This window comes from Triticum aestivum, chromosome 1A (genome assembly GCF_018294505.1).
Source record: "Triticum aestivum cultivar Chinese Spring chromosome 1A, IWGSC CS RefSeq v2.1, whole genome shotgun sequence".
NCBI lineage: Eukaryota > Viridiplantae > Streptophyta > Magnoliopsida > Poales > Poaceae > Triticum > Triticum aestivum.
This window is the reverse complement of record NC_057794.1, coordinates 553,104,419-553,122,222: the sequence shown is the minus strand read 5'-3', so window position 1 is coordinate 553,122,222 and position 17,804 is coordinate 553,104,419. Positions and strand designations below refer to the sequence as shown.

Sequence of the window (17,804 nt, the reverse complement as noted above, 5' to 3'; positions counted from 1 at the left end):
TCCGCGACTTCCTTGACCACCAAGGGAGGTATTGAGATTGGATTTGGCTCATCTATAGCCCTCGGATCAAAGTCGAGGAGCTATATCAACGGGGGAGACTTGTGGAGGCCTCCTATATATACACCGCCAACCCTAGCCGCCGGCATATACACGGCCTCCATCTCCATTGTTGTTCCAAGATCACATCCATAGAAGAAGGGACAAGACAAGAACAAGGAAATGGAGGTTCCACCACCGCGCTGCAGCGGCCTTTGGGCGCGTGCCATCTCCACTGATGTAATCTCCATTGGCACCGCCTTGACTTCCCCTTCACCGACTCGGTGTCAGCTTGTATCACACCTCTCCCTTCTATGTTTACTCCTTTCATGTTTGAGTAGGTGCATTAGTTCTTGAGGATATGGTTGAACCCTTGCATGATTTGAACTTAATGTCTATGAGCGATCCAGTCATCCTCTTTTTATGTGTTGCGTTGATTTTCTCATGGTGTTGTGAATGTTGATCACTCAACATTAGTCATTCTGGATTTGAGGGAATTGCTATTGGTGTGACGGTTGGTTTTCGGAGGTTTGTGGTGACGATACTTATGTCCCCCATTCCCTGATCATTGCAATAGAGTAACGAAGAACCCTAAAGCTTATGCCGTGTTCAATGGAAAACCCTTCATCACCGTTGCGAAAACCGGCGCGGGGAAACAACGGTAGTAACACGCGTGATACGTGGTTGCTGTATGTATGCACATATTTTTACTTGCCTCCGTCCACACATAATCTTATTCAAGTGGATTAGCAATACGAATCTAGAACTATACTTTCAGATATGTTGTGCGTATCCATACTTGCTTGTGGCGATGACTCTGGAACCCTCGAAACGATTTACTATTCAAACACCGCTCCACTTAGTTTAGTCTCTTTTTATTTTCTGTTTTACCTTTCTGTTCGTAGCTTACATAAACCGCTCTTTATTTGTTTTCCCTGGCAACCGACTGAGGCAGACTATTTTCAAACTCTCCTTTGGATGCGTATGAAACTGCGTACGGAGTATTTGCTCTTCCAAAGCAGGATATCAACACTACGAGATCAGTAGCTACTGCAAGCCTGGTTACGAGTGCAAGCACAACGTAACATACTGGCAAAACAGTCCGTTCTACTTCCTCCGTCTCACAATACATGCCTTCTATTTGTCAAAATATAGATGTATCTAGACATGTTTTAGTATAGATACATCCATTTTTGGACAAATGAAAATCAAGTATTTTGGAACGGAGGGAGTATGTGTTTGGTCTTGGATCAGCAAGCTACATCAACGGTGTCAAGTTCTCTAGGCCCAGAGGAATGAAGAACTATGCAGATTGGGTTCAGAAGCTGGAACACGGGACCTGGTGCCATGAGTCCAGCATATCCGAGACGAAGGATATGGCAATGGAGAACGGCCTGGGGGCGTGGTTTCGGTAAATCTTTTGGAGAAGATCTGACGCGGTATTTGTTTGATACGTTTAGGCCTTTTGTTAAAAAAAAATTGTTCAATTGTTCAGCCGGCACGTGTCAGTGCGTGTGCCAGACACCTGGCCGGTGCTTCTGAATTTAAATTTAAAGGGGCGCTGTGCCTGTCAGTTGAGTTCGCACCTCGTGGCAGGTACACTATATTACCTGCAGAGTATTTTGCTTTTACAAGGCTTTGTTATTGATAACGTAGGCATTGTTTAATGTCCCTTGTTTAATTGGTGCGGAATCTGGACACTGAACTTGGACTGCTGCAGCCACACCGATCGAGTTTCAGTTGGCAAAGATGGCCAAACTTATGCCGATGGAGTTTCAGTTCACAAAGATGACCAAATTTTCTGGAAATCCAATTAGCAACTTGGTTAGCCTGACCAAAACGGGGCCTCCTCGGAGAACTGGAGAAGTTACAGGTTCCTCGACAATCAATGAATGACAAGTGGAGCCGCACTGTTCCAAGCCTCTATTGGTCCCGCGCAAGCTTCAAATGAATCCATTTCAGCAATCACCCCGTGACATCCGACTAGGTAAGCTTCAGTGGCCTGAAAACAAATAGAAATACAGTGCACGACGAGCAGTACCCTATGCTCGCGGTGGAACAACAAAGACGCTGGTCGCCGTGTCCCACGGTCGGGACTTCCTCAACACCGTCTGCGACGACACCATACATTTGCACGACGAGAACCTGCACCTCTACTGTGGCAACCTCCATGATTTTGAGAGCGGGTACAAGCAGAGGAGGAAGGGGGCGCACAAAAAAGGCGAGGTGTACGCAGGGGCGGAGCTGGAGCTAAAGTTACCCTGATGCACCACTTTAATAGTATCCCTTTAACATTGCATAAATTTTAAATCAATAATGTTCCAACTTAAAAATAAGAGTATGTTTTATAACTTTTGGTTTAGATTATTAGATTTAGTAGAAGACAATTCTTTAAATACGAAAAGGTAACAATTATGCTTATACTACAATAATGAAACAAAGGACTGGATTACTTGCAAATGGAGTCCTGCATTTCCAAATTCAAAAATACATCATGTCGTCATCAAAGACCACGGGTCCATAGCCTACATGATGACTTAAATTTTTCAAGAAAAACGTAGTGGAATGTACAAATGAAAGTAATTAAATATATTTACATTACCTTTCAGTACATTTTTGTCCACAACTTATGTTTCTTGGAGCAGATATCATGATGGGTTTCTCTTGAGAAGAAGCTTGCCCATAGTATACCTGCATTTGAAAAAAAAAATATACATGGGACGTGGAAATAACCTAAGCGAATAAAGTACATCATAATTCTATATATTTTTTGATCAATACATGAGAGTTTCAGTATGTTCAGGATAGGATTACAGTCAGCATTGAATCTGCCATAGACGCCAGAAATCTGGCAACATGACCCTAGCTAGCTAGTGCCTAGGTTCTGCAAAAACTTGCGTATTTAAATTGACTACAAGTTCATACAAATCACACAAGAATTGTGAATAATCGTTGCAAAAACCATTTAGCAAAAGATAGATAGACGAGGGCGCTACCGGGGCAGAATTGTTGTCCGATGCTATCTTCATCTGCCTCCCGCCTGGGCTATGCGACTGGTCGTGGCGTCGCCGTGGGTGTTGCGGTGTGCCGCCGTCGATCGGCCTTGCCGGCTGAGTGCTTGGGTGCGTGCCGGGGAACGGAGCAAACAAATCGATCGATTTGCGTGGGGACTGAGGAACGTGGGGCGTGGCTGCGTACGGATCTACAGGGATTGGCCGCTGTACCCGCCATGATATGCGCAGAGTCGTACTTCTTTTTTTTAGTTGAATCCTACCTGTGCGGTTGCGTACAGGTTTAGAAGCACAGCGGACCAATCGATTGGATCGGTCGACACACACGAACGTGCGGCCTGGCCACGCGGCCGGAAACTTGGGCCCTGATGCACCGGTCATGGCCCAACCTGATGCACATGGCCATTTGAGCTGATAAGTAGCAGTAATAAAAAACTGGACCCGTATTCCTGTGCATCAGGGTAGGCCCATTGGGCTCCGCCCCTGGGTGTACGAGTAGCAGATACAAGCAGAGAGGGAAACCTGGAGCGCTGTCGAAGGCCAACAAAGAAGCTGCCAAAGAGCGGGGCACTGCTCCTCTAGATCCACATCGGGTTCAGCTACGCGGACTCCAAGACATCAACATGGGAGCACGCGTTGCCATCATTGGGCCCAACGAAACAAGGAGGAAGCTGAGAGGAATAGCCAGTCGATCTATATAAAGTTGCCATGTCATCTATAATATTTCACTATAGTCAATCCTATAGTAAGGTAGGCTATAAAGTTGACTATTAAAAATGGCATCTCTCTAATTTTATAAAAATACAATGAGTATGATTATAAAAGGTTGTATGAACTACAAAAATGAAAAATGCCAAGCTAAAAAACTTTAAAACTGCCATCCTCGGGATAAAAATGTCAGGAACAAAAAAGACTGCGCTCTCTTAATAAGCAAAAAAAGGAAAAAATTGCCATCTCTTAATAAACAAAAGAAAGGAAAAACATGCCATGATAAAAAAAAGTACCATCTCTTAATGAGCAAAAATGCCATCTCTTAAAAAATAAAAATGGCATCTCTTAATAATTAAAAATGTTATCTCTTAAAAAAATAAAAACGACATCTCTTAATAATTAAAATGTCATCTCTTAATAAATAAAAATGTTATATCTTAATAATTAAAATGTCATTTCTTAATAAATAAAAATGCCATCTCTTAATGAATAAAAATGCAATCTAAAAACCAGAAAATGTCATCTCTTAATATAAAAAATGACATGTCTTAAATGTAAGAAATGCCATCTCTCAATGAACAAAAAATGCCATCTCTTAAATATAAAAAATGTCAGCTCTTAATGAACAAAAAATGTCACCTCTTAATATAAAAAATGCCATCTCTTAAATATAAAAAATTCCATTTCTTAATGAACCAAAAATGCCATCTAAAAACAAAAAAATCTTATCTAAATATAAAAAATGACATATATTAAATATAAAAATGTCATCTCTTCATATTAAATGCCATGTTACTAATAATGTTTTTAAAAATGCCATCTCTTATTGAACAAAAAATGACATTTAAAAACAAAAAAGAAATCTCCTAATATAAAAATGCCATCTCTTAAATATAAAAATGTTATCTCTTAATATTAAATGCCATGTTACTAATATCTTTTAAAGTGCCATCTGTTGAACAAAAAATAACATCTAAAAACAAAAAATGTCATCTCCTAATATAAAAATCCATCTCTTAAATATAAAAATGCCATCTATTAATATTAAATGCCATGTTACTAACATTTTTTTAAAAATTCCATCTCTTAATGAACAAAAAATGACATCTAAAAACAAAAAATGGCATCTCCTAATATAAAAATGCTATCTCTTAAACATAAAAATGCCATCTCTTAATATAAAAATGCCATCTCTCAATATTAAAAATGCCATCTCTTAATATTAAAATGCCATGTTACTAATATATTTTTAAATGTTATGCTCTTATTAGAAAATGTCATGTAAAACATGGAAAAAATGTCATCCTACATATAATAGTTTTTTGCCATTAATTCACTAGTGGAACACTGCTAAGGAACGCCACTAACAGTTTTAGTAACTTAGAAATGCCACTAAGGCCCTGTTTGTTTGGGATGCAGCTTTGAAAAATCAAGCCGTAAAATTGCTATGCTCGCCAAGCTGTTGTGCCGAGGAAGCTGTTGCGGAGAAAGTTAGTTGTTTGGCGATGCAGCTGTGGAAATGACTGTGAGTTGGTGAAAATGCCCTGCATTAGGAGGAGGGGGCGAAATGGGAGATAGGTTGTCGATGCGGTGGCCGTTATGACATAATTACGGCCAAACACCAAGGACAAGGTGACAAGGAAACATGTTTGGCTGTGAAGTACGTCAAGATGTGCTTTGGGCTGTTACGCTAAAGTTAGCATGAGTCAGCTTTGGGTTGTGATTCAACAACTGCTTTAAAATAGTTGTGTGTTTCCGTTTCAACTTTTCCCTGTCCGAAGCTGTCTCCCAAAGCTGAAAGCCTGAAACAAACAAGGCCTATGAGTGGCACACTGCGGCATCACGCGTCCAGACATCTCACTGATGGTCAACAAGATATATTTTAGACAACTTAAAGAAAACGTTAAGCCACCACTTAGTGGTTCCCTCTTTTTGAAAAAAAATTGGCTCACACTTATCTAACAAATCCGATCTAGATTTGTGTTAAAAAAAGCATGGATCTAGATTCAGGCTCAAAAAGAAGAAGAAAAACCTTGGATCCAGATCAAGTGGCGGTCCACCTGGCCCTCTGTTCATCCTCCAGATCAAGCTACAAGTGTCGAAAAGTACACCGGCCGAGCAAGTCAGAGCGTTGCACCAGCAGTTGGTCAAGTCAGGTGCTCGTACCGACACACGGACGCCACATGTACCTACTACGAGCCGATAAATTATGGGAGTAGCCGACGTGGTCGATTGGTGAACTAGCTCCAAAGTCCACATGGCCGTGGAGCATATCGATCGTGTCCGGTCTCATCAGATGACTGGTGTTTATCCCATGTTCATGTTAATTTCCTGGCAGTTTCTCTCGTCGATGTTCGTGAAATTTTTAACAAGTATGATAAATGGCTAGCTGGGTCGAAATCGAGAGCCTCATGTGGAATTTTTCGGGCTGTTTCCGGTCAGTCCTTCAATCGGCACTTGTGCATCTAATCACCGAAACCTTAGTCAGCGATTTTTTGGAAAACTTTCGATTTATTTATCTTCAATCACAACAATACCAAAATAATAAAAATTGCATCCGGTTTCGTAGACCACCTATCGACGATTACAAGCACAAAAGCGAGCCGATTTACTCTTCTTTTTTTTTTGCACACAAGACTGTCCATGTTGGTTTGGTTCGGACTTGAGCCAAGGACATCTCTAACCGATCCCCAATAAAGTGTCAGAGAAGGATAAATCAAATTTTAATTCTCTAACCAGGAATTAACCGAACGTCAAAAACTGTTAGTAGATTGACCACTCGCGGGGGCCGTGACTCTTAAATATACTCGACTAACCGCTAGCTGAGTAACAGTTCCCCACCCTCATTTCGCCTCCTCTTCCATACGCCCACTTGGTTTTCATGTCCCTCGGTTGTGGTTACGACAGCCGAATGTGCCGGAGGTGGAAATGACTTCTTCTTCTTCTTCTTCTTCTTGTTCTTCTTCTTCTTCTTCTTCTTCTTCTTCTTCTTCTTCTTTTTCGTCCCTGTCATCGTTGTCGTCGTCTTGGTGAGGGCCTTCCCTTCCTTCGGCCGGACCAAGCGGAGGGCGGGCGGTCGTCATGCGGCTGTCGTGGCCTTGTCGCCGGCCATTGTTGACGGCTCGGCGACCCACACCACTTTTTGGTCCCGAGACACATCCTTCGTGCGGCCGGTGATGCGTTGGTCAATTCGAGCTGGGGTTACGGAGGTGTCCTACAGATCCATTCCCACCGGAATCGGGGCCTGCGGTGGTAGTAGCAAAGTGGATGGCGGTGATAGGAAGAGGAGGCAACGACGAGAGGGAGTTGTTTGGGGGGAGAAATTTTCATGAGAAGTGAGATTCTTCGCTTAAGAATGAAAAGGAGAAGCCATTTTTTTTACTTAATTCCTCAAAAAATTGTGTTAGACAAATAAGGATCAATGGGGGCCTGTTTCTCCCGCAAAAAAAAAGATGATAAGAGATCAGTTAGAGATGCTCTAGCATCGTTGATTCCCCTAGTTCAACAAAAAGAAGAATGTGTGAAGACTGGAGTCACACAAAACTGTGCGAGCACCAGATTTAAAACGGACCGGCGCCATGGACGGATTATCTTCACGCTCACAACATACGCACATGGTGTTGAATGATATACGTTCTGTATGTAACAAAAACACCAGTACCGAGAGATAACGGCGCACGACGTGTTGCCCGGTCGATCGCACCAAAACTTTGACCTCCCCTTATATATACAAATAATAATAATATAAATCAGTTCATCATAGGTCAACCATTTCCATTCCAGTGAAGCCAAACGCGCATTCCTGCTGGCTCAGACCACGGTTGGCATAGGCGTCAAGCGACCACCGTCGAAAAGTACACCGGCCGGTCGAGTGATCCACCAGCAACCCGGTGCACGCACGGACGCCACATGTGCATACCACAAGCCTGTAAAATAAGGGAGTGGCCGACGTGATCCATCCATCGGTGAGCTCGATCCAACAAGGTCCACACGGCCGTGGAGCATATCGATCGTGTCAGCAGACCGGTGTTTATCCCATGTTCGTGTTAATTTCCTGGCAGTTTGCCTCGTCGACGCTGCCGACTTTCTTAACCAGAGAATGATACAGTATCTAGCTGGATCGAGATCAAGGGCCTCATGTGGAAATTTTCGCCCCGTTTCCCGGGTCAATCGTTCAACTGGCACTTGCATTTAATCACCCAAGGCTTAGTCAGTGTTACTGACCTCGTTCTCTTTTCCTTTCCTTTTGCAAACAATACTGTCCCTGTCGGCTTGGTTCAGACCAGAGCATAGTCTTCGTTTCTCCGCAGTTGATAATGTATAGAGTGAGGGTATCTCCAGCCGCGCCTCCAAGAAGGCCCCCCAGGCATTTTTTCGCCCATCGGCGTTAAAAAATCGGTCCAGTCGCGCCCCAAGAATCCAGTTTTCGCCAGTTCGGGTCGAAATTGGCGCCGGCGGATCCAACCTGAACCCGGCGCGCTGGGGGTCGCTTGGGGGCGCCGGGCGAATCGTTTTTGGCGCGAAGAGCCGCGGGCCCGCCGCGTCAGCGACTCTACTCTTTTCTCGCCCTTTCGTCGTCCTCATCGCCTCATTTCCCGCGGCGAATTAATGCCAAAGCTGCCGCGCCGGTCAGCCTCCATTGATGCCTCACAGGCGGCGCAGTGAAGGCTGGGTGACGCGTCCCTCGGCCGCCACGCAATCACGCCACGCGTAACGCGCCGGCCAAGCCTACCACGTGGCGTCTCCGCCTATAAAAGCCGACTGCAAGCGCGCCAGAGAGACTCAGCCCGATCATCCACCGACGACGCGCTCATTTCTCCCCCTTTCCTCCTCTCGCCGTCACCAGTTGAGAAAGCATGGCCGAGCGTTTCCTAGGCGACGGCGCGGCAGCGAACGGATTCGGGCGCCGTCATCTGCACGAGGACGAGGCTCGCCTCCTTTTCGAGGCCGAGTACCCGGTCCCGCCGGACATGCGGGTGGCCGGGGCGTGGAGGATCAGCGCCGGCGGCGTGCCGGTGCCCCCGGTACCCACCGGCGCGGCGCGGCGTGCGGAGATCGCACGCATCCGCTCGCCCCGGCCGCGTGCGGCGAGGGAGGGGCCCCGGTACGTCCCCGACAGCCCAATCTGGGAGCCGTACTTCCGCCGCCGGCACGGCGAGCAGCTCGAGGCCACCAACGGCGTCGTGCCCTCCGGCAGGTTCAATGCCGCCAGCTGGCGTCGGTGGTGGGGCGTGCTCGGGCGCACGTTGGAGTCCTTCCTCAAGTACATCGAGGGCGGCAACACGTCGCGCCTTGAGTACCCCGCTCCCCCGTCCTTCTCACGCCGCCGGGGAAGCTCCTGGACGCCGAGGCGCATGGAGACTGGGGTGTCCTCCTCCTCGTCCGGTGGCTCTCCCTGCCTCCACCTCCGCCCCGTCAAGCCGGAGCCCTAGGACACGTCTGTCAGCGCGCGTACCCGCAGCTCCGGCGCCCTCGTCGAGCCCAAGGTGGAGTCCATGTTGGAAATATGCCCTAGAGGCAATAATAAAAGTGTTATTATTATATTTCTTTGTTCATGATAATAGTCTTTTATTCATGCTATAACTGTATTATCCGGAAATCGTAATACACGTGTGAATACATAGACCACAATATGTCCCTAGTGAGCCTCTAGTTGACTAGCTCGTTGTGATCAACGGATAGTCATGGTTTCCTGGCTATGGACATTGGATGTCGTTGATAACGGGATCACATCATTAGGAGAATGATGTGATGGACAAGACCCAATCCTAAGCCTAGCACAAAGATCGTGTAGTTCGTATGCTAAAGCTTTTCTAATGTCAAGTATCTTTTCCTTAGACCATGAGATTGTGCAACTCCTGGATACCGTAGGAATGCTTTGGGTGTATCAAACGTCACAACGTAACTGGGTGGCTATAAAGGTGCATTACAGGTATCTCCGAAAGTGTCTGTTGGGTTGGCACGAATCGAGACTGGGATTTGTCACTCCGTGTAAACGGAGAGGTATCTCTGGGCCCACTCGGTAAGACATCATCATAATGTGCACAGTGTGACCAAGGGGTTGATCACGGGATGATGTGTTACGGAACGAGTAAAGAGACTTGCCGGTAACGAGATTGAACAAGGTATCGGTATACCGACGATCGAATCTCGGGCAAGTAAAATACCGCTAGACAAAGGGAATTGTATACGGGATCGATTGAGTCCTTGACATCGTGGTTCATCCGATGAGATCATCGTGGAACATGTGGGAGCCAACATGGGTATCCAAATCCCGCTGTTGGTTATTGACCGGAGAACGTCTCGGTCATGTCTACATGTCTCCCGAACCCGTAGGGTCTACACACTTAAGGTTCGATGACGCTAGGGTTATAAAGAAAGTTTGTATGTGGTTACCGAATGTTGTTCGGAGTCCCGGATGAGATCCCGGACGTCACGAGGAGTTCCGGAATGGTCTGGAGGTAAAGATTTATATATGGGAAGTCCTGTTTTGGACACCGGAAGAGTTTCGGGGTTTATCGGTAATGTACCGGGACCACTGGGAGGGTCCCGGGCGGTCCACCAAGTGGGGCCACCAGCCCCGGAGGCTTGCATGGGCCTAAAGTGGAAAGGGACCAGCCCCAGAGTGGGCTGGTGTGCCTCCCACCCTTGCCCAAGGCGCAGCTAGGAGGGGAGAGGGGAAACCCTAGGCGCATATGGGCCTATAGGCCCACCCTAGGGCGCGCCCCCTCTCTCCCCCTCTTGGCCGCCCCCTCCAAGTCCCATCTAGGGCTGGCCGCACCCCTTGGGGGTGGGAAACCCTAAAGGGGGCGCAGCCCCCCCTTCCCCTTATATATAGTAGAGGTTTGGGGCTGCTATACACATGAGAACCTCTCCTCTTGGTGCAGCCCTACCCCTCTCCCTCCTCCTCCTCTCCCATGGTGCTTGGCGAAGCCCTGCGGGATTGCCACGCTCCTCCACCACCACCACGCCGTTGTGCTGCTGCTGGATGGAGTCTTCCTCAACCTCTCCCTCTCTCCTTGCTGGATCAAGGCATGGGAGACGTCACCGGGCTGTACGTGTGTTGAACGCGGAGGTGCCGTCCGTTCGGCACTAGGATCTCTGGTGATTTGAATCACGACGAGTACGACTCCTTCAACCCCGTTCTCATGAACGCTTCCGCTTAGCGATCTACAAGGGTATGTAGATGCACTCTCCTTCCCCTCGTTGCTAGTCTCTCCATAGATTGATCTTGGTGATGCGTAGAAAATTTTGAATTTCTGCTACGTTCCCCAACAGTGGCATCATGAGCTAGGTCTATTGCGTAGATTCTTTGAACGAGTAGAACACAAAATAGTTGTGGGCGTTGATGTTGTTCAATATGCTTACCGTTACTAGTCCAATCTTGTTTCGACGGTATTGTGGGATGAAGCGGCCCGGACCGACCTTACACGTACTCTTACGTGAGACAGGTTCCACCGATTGACATTCACTTGGTGCATAAGGTGGCTAGCGGGTGCCAGTCTCTCCCACTTTAGTCGGAACGGATTCGATGAAAAGGGTCCTTATGAAAGGTAAATAGCAATTGGCATATCACGTTGTGGTATTGCGTAGGTAAGAAACGTTCTTGCTAGAAACCCATAGCAGCCACGTAAAACATGCAAACAACAATTAGAGGACATCTAACTTGTTTTTGCAGGGTATACTATGTGATGTGATATGGCCAAGAAGAATGTGATGAATGATATGTGATGTATGAGATTGATCATGTTCTTGTAATAGGATTCACGACTTGCATGTCGATGAGTATGACAACTGGCAGGAGCCATAGGAGTTGTCTTTATTTATTGTATGACATGCGTGTCATTGAACAACGCCATGTAATTACTTTACTTTATTGCTAACCGGTAGCCATAGTAGTAGAAGTAATAGTTGGCGAGACAACTTCATGAAGACACGATGATGGAGATCATGATGATGGAGATCATGGTGTCATGCCGGTGACGATGATGATCATGGAGCCCCGAAGATGGAGATCAAAAGGAGCAAAATGATATTGGCCATATCATGTCACTATTTGATTGCATGTGATGTTTATCATGTTTATGCATCTTGTTTACTTAGGACGACGGTAGTAAATAAGATGATCCCTTACAAAATTTCAAGAAGTGTTCTCCCCTAACTGTGCACCGTTGCTACAGTTCGTCGCTTCTAAGCACCACGTGATGATCGGGTGTGATGGATTCTTACGTTCACATACAACGGGTGTAAGACAGTTTTACACAGCGAAAACACTTAGGGTTAACTTGACGAGCCTAGCATGTACAGACATGGCCTCGGAACACGGAGACCGAAAGGTCGAGCATGAGTCGTATGGTAGATACGATCAACATGAAGATGTTCACCGATGATGACTAGTCCGTCTCACGTGATGATCGGACACGGCCTAGTTGACTCGGATCATGTAATCACTTAGATGACCAGAGGGATGTCTATCTGAGTGGGTGTTCATAAGATGAACTTAATTATCCTGAACATAGTCAAAAGATCTTTGCAAATTATGTCGTAAGCTCGCGCTTTAGTTCCACTTTTTAGATATGTTCCTAGAGAAAATATAGTTGAAAGTTGATAGTAGCAATTATGCGGATAGTAGAAAGCTTATGTCCTTAATGCACTGCTCAGTGTGCTGAACCCCAAACGTCGTTTGTGGATGTTGCGAACATCGGACATACACGTTTTGATAACTACGTGATAGTTCAGTTAAACGGTTTAGAGTTGAGGCACTAAAGACGTTTTCGAAACATCGCAGAACATATGAGATGTTTCAAGGGCTGAAATTGGGATTTCAGGCTCGTGCCCACGTCAAGAGGTATGAGACCTCCGACGATTTTCTTAGCCTGCAAACTAAGGGAGAAAAGCTCAATCGTTGAGCTTGTGCTCAGATTGTCTGAGTGCAACAATCACTTGAATCGAGTGGGAGTTGATCTTCCAATAAAATGGTGATGTTTCTCCAAAGTCATTGCCACCAAGCTGCTAGAGCTTCGTGATGAACTATAACACATCAAGGATAGATATGATGATCCTTGAGGTATTCACGATGTTTGACACCACGAAAGTAGGAATCAAGAAGGAGCATCAATTGTTGATGGTTGGTGAAACCACTAGTTTCAAGAAGGGCAAGGGCAAGAAGGGATACTTCATGAAACGGCAAATCAGCTGCTGCTCTAGTGAAGAAACCCAAGATTGAACCCAAACCCGAGACTGAGTGCTTCTGAAATAAGGGGAACAACCACTGGAGCAGAATTACCCTAGATACATGGTAGATAAGAAGGCTGGCAAGGTCGATAGAAGTATATTGGATATACATTATGTTAATGTGTACTTTACTAGTACTCCTAGTAGCACCAGGGTATTAGATACCGGTTCGGTTGCTAAGTGTTAGTAACTCGAAATAAAAGAGCTACGGAATAAACGGAGACTAGCTAAAGGTGAGCTGACGATATGTGTTGAAAGTGTTTCCAAGTTTGATGTGATCAAACATCGCACGCTCCCTCTACCATCAAGATTAGTATTAAACCTGAATAATTGTCATTTGGTGTTTGCGTTGAGCATAGACATGATTGGATTATGTCTATCGCAATACGGTTATTCATTTAAGGAGAATAATGGTTACTCTATTTATGTGAATAATACCTTCAGTGGTCTTGCACCTAAAGGAATGGTTTATTGAATCTCGATCGTAGTGATACACATTTTCATGCCAAAAGATATAAGATAGTAATGATAGTACCACTTACTTGTGGCACTGCCATGTAAGTCATATTGGTATAAAACGCATGAAGAAGCTCCATGTTGATGGATCTTTGGACTCACTCGTTTTTGAAAAGTTTGAGACATGCGAACCATGTCTATTGGTGTATACGCATGAAGAAACTCCATGCAGATGGATCGTTTGGACTCACTTGATTTTGAATCACTTGAGATATGCAAATCATACCACATAGGCAAGATGACTGAAAAGCCTCGGTTTCAGTAAAATGGAACAAGATAGCAACTTGTTGGAAGCAACACATTTTGATGTGTGCAGTCCAATGAGTGCTGAGGCATGCAGTGAATATCGTTATGTTCTTACTTCACAGATGATTCGAGTAGATGTTGAGTATATTTACTTGATGAAACACAAGTCTGAATTATTGAATGGTTGAAGTAATTTCAGAGTGAAGTTTAAGATCTTCGTGCCAAGAGGATAGAATGTCTATGATATGATCATAGAGATGAATATCTGAGTTACGAGTTTTGGCACACAATTAAGACATTGTGGAAATTGTTTCACAATTAATACCGCCTGGAACACCATAGTGTGATGGTGTGTCCGAACATCATAGTTGCACCCTATTGGATATGATGCGTACCATGATTTCTCTTATCGAATTACCACTATCGTTCATGGGTTAGGCATTAGAGACAACCACACTCATTTTAATAGGGTACCACATAATTCCGTTGAGACGACACCGTTTGGAGAAACCTAAGTAGTCGTTTCTTAAAGGTTTCGGGCTGCGATGCTTATGTGAAAGAGTTTCAGGTTGATAAGCTCGAACCCAAAGCGGATAAAATGCATCTTCATAGGACACCCAAAACAGTTGGGTATACCTCCTAATTCAGATCCGAAAGCAATATGGATTGTTTCTTGAATCGGGTCCTTTCTCGAGGAAAGGTTTCTCTCGAAAAGTTGAGTGGGAGGATGGTGAAGACTTGATGAGGTTATTGAACCATCACTTCAACTAGTGTGTATCAGGGCACAGGAAGTTGTTCCTGTGGCACCTACACCAATTGAAGCGGAAACTTATGATAGTGATCATGAAGTTTCGGATCAAGTCACTACCGAACCTCATAGGACGACAAGGACGCATACTGCTTCAGAGTGGTACGGTGATCATGTCTTAAAGGTCATGTTGCTAGACAACAATGAACCTACGGGCTATGGAGAAGCGATGGTGGGCCCAAATTCCGACAAATGGTTAGGAGCCATGAAATCCGAGATAGGATCCATGTATCAGAACAAAGAATGGACTTTGGTGGACTTGCCCGATGATCGGCAAGCCATTGAGATAAATGGATCTTTAAGAAGAAGACGGACGTGGATGGTGATGTCACCGTCTATGAAGCTCGACTTGTGGCGAAGAGTTTTTCACAAGTTCAAGGAGTTGACTACGATGAGATTTTCTCATCCGTAGCGATGCTTAAGTCCGTCGGAATCATGTTAGCATTAGCTGCATTTATGAAATCTGGCAGATGGATGTCAAAACGAGTTTCCTTACCAGTTTCGTAAGGAAAGGTTGTATGTAATACAATCAGAAAGGTTTTGTCGATCCTAAGGATGCTAAAAGGTATGCTAGCTCCAGCAATCCTTCCATGGACTGGAGTAAGCATCTCGGAGTTGGAATGTGTGCTTTGATGAGATGATCAAAGATTTTGGTGTATACAAAGTTTATGAGAAACTTGTTTTTCCAAAGAAGTGAGTGGGAGCACTATAGATTTTCCGATGAGTATGTGTTGTTAACATGTTGTTGATCGGAAATGACGTAGGATTTCTGGAAAGCATATAGGGTTATTTGAAAAGTGTTTTTCAATGGAAAACCTGGATTAAGCTACTTGAACGTTGAGCATCAAGATCTATAAGGATGGATCAAAACGCTTAATGGTACTTTCAAATGAGCACATACCTTGACATGATCTTGAAGGTGTTCAAGATGGATCAGTCAAAGAAGAAGTTCTTGCCTGAGTTGTAAGGTACGAAGTTAAGACTTAAAGCTCGACCATGGCAGAATAGAGAGAAAGGACGAAGGCCGTCTCCTATGCTTAAGACATAGGCTCTACAGTATGCTATGCTGTGTACCGCACCTGAAGTGTGCCTTGCCATGAGTTAGTCAAGGGGTACAAGAGTGATCCAAGAATGGATCACAGACAGCGGTCAAAGTTATCCTTAGTAACTAGTGGACTAAGGAATTTTCTCGATTATGGAGGTGGAAAAAGAGTTCGTCGTAAAGGTTACGTCGATGCAAGCTTAAACACCTATCCGGATAGCTCTAAGTAGAGATACCGGATACGTACAATGGGGCAACAATTTAGAATAGCTCCAAGTGGAACAGTTATTTGGACTGGCTCCAAATAGAACGTGGTAGCTACATCTAGGAGATGACATAGAGATTTGTAAAGCACACACGGATCTGAAAGGTTGAGACCCGTTGACTAAAACCTCTCTCACAAGCAACATGATCAAACCCAAAACTCTTTGGATGTTGGTCACATGGTGATGTGACCTGTCAGTGTTAATCACATGGTGATGTGAACTAGATTATTGACTCTAGTGCAAGTGGGAGACTGTTGGAAATATGCCCTAGAGGCAATAATAAAAGTGTTATTATTATATTTCTTTGTTCATGATAATAGTCTTTTATTCATGCTATAACTGTATTATCCGGAAATCGTAATACACGTATGAATACATAGACCACAATATGTCCCTAGTGAGCCTCTAGTTGACTAGCTCGTTGTGATCAACAGATAGTCATGGTTTCCTGGCTATGGACATTGGATGTCGTTGATAACGGGATCACATCATTAGGAGAATGATGTGATGGACAAGACCCAATCCTAAGCCTAGCACAAAGATCGTGTAGTTCGTATGCTAAATCTTTTCTAATGTCAAGTATCTTTTCCTTAGACCATGAGATTGTGCAACTCCTGGATACCGTAGGAATGCTTTGGGTGTATCAAACGTCACAACGTAACTGGGTGGCTATAAAGGTGCATTACAGGTATCTCCGAAAGTGTCTGTTGGGTTGGCACGAATCGAGACTGGGATTTGTCACTCCGTGTAAACGGAGAGGTATCTCTGGGCCCACTCGGTAGGACATCATCATAATGTGCACAGTGTGACCAAGGGGTTGATCACGGGATGATGTGTTACGGAACGAGTAAAGAGACTTGCCGGTAACGAGATTGAACAAGGTATCGGTATACCGACGATCGAATCTCGGGCAAGTAAAATACCGCTAGACAAAGGGAATTGTATACGGGATCGATTGAGTCCTTGACATCGTGGTTCATCCGATGAGATCATCGTGGAACATGTGGGAGCCAACATGGGTATCCAGATCCCGCTGTTGGTTATTGACCGGAGAACGTCTCGGTCATGTCTACATGTCTCCCGAACCCGTAGGGTCTACACACTTAAGGTTCGATGACGCTAGGGTTATAAAGAAAGTTTGTATGTGGTTACCGGATGTTGTTCGGAGTCCCGGATGAGATCCCGGACGTCACGAGGAGTTTCGGAATGGTTCGGAGGTAAAGATTTATATATAGGAAGTCCTGTTTTGGACACCGGAAGAGTTTCGGGGTTTATCGGTAATGTACCGGGACCACCGGGAGGGTCCCGGGGGGTCCACCAAGTGAGGCCACCAGCCCCGGAGGCTTGCATGGGCCTAAAGTGGAAAGGGACGAGCCCCAGAGTGGGCTGGTGCGCCTCCCACCCTTGCCCAAGGCGCAGCTAGGAGGGGAGAGGGGAAACCCTAGGCGCAGATGGGCCTATAGGCCCACCCTAGGGCGCGCCCCCTCTCTCCCCCTCTTGGCTGCCCCCTCCAAGTCCCATCTAGGGCTGGCCGCACCCCTTGGGGGTGGGAAACCCTAAAGGGGGCGCAGCCCCCCCTTACCCTTATATATAGTTGAGGTTTGGGGCTGCTATACACATGAGAACCTCTCCTCTTGGTGCAGCCCTACCCCTCTCCCTCCTCCTCCTCTCCCATGATGCTTAGCGAAGCCCTGCGGGATTGCCACGCTCCTCCACCACCACCACGCCGTTGTGCTGCTGCTGGATGGAGTCTTCCTCAACCTCTCCCTCTCTCCTTGCTGGATCAAGGCATGGGAGACATCACCGGGCTGTACGTGTGTTGAACGCGGAAGTGCCATCCGTTCGGCACTAGGATCTCCGTGATTTGAATCACGACGAGTACGACTCCTTCAACCCCGTTCTCATGAACGCTTCCGCTTAGCGATCTACAAGGG

At 45.6% G+C, this 17,804-nt stretch overlaps 1 long non-coding RNA gene across 1 annotated transcript; it reads right to left on the bottom strand.

Annotated features, from left to right (window-relative positions):
- Window positions 1–1,825: 1,825 nt before the first annotated feature.
- Window positions 1,826–3,169, bottom strand: LOC123180833 (uncharacterized). Its single transcript, XR_006491277.1, has 3 exons — window positions 3,033–3,169; window positions 2,639–2,727; window positions 1,826–2,561 (listed from the first exon to the last, which is right to left on the bottom strand). It is a non-coding gene; the product is annotated as an uncharacterized lncRNA (long non-coding RNA).
- Window positions 3,170–17,804: the final 14,635 nt, after the last annotated feature.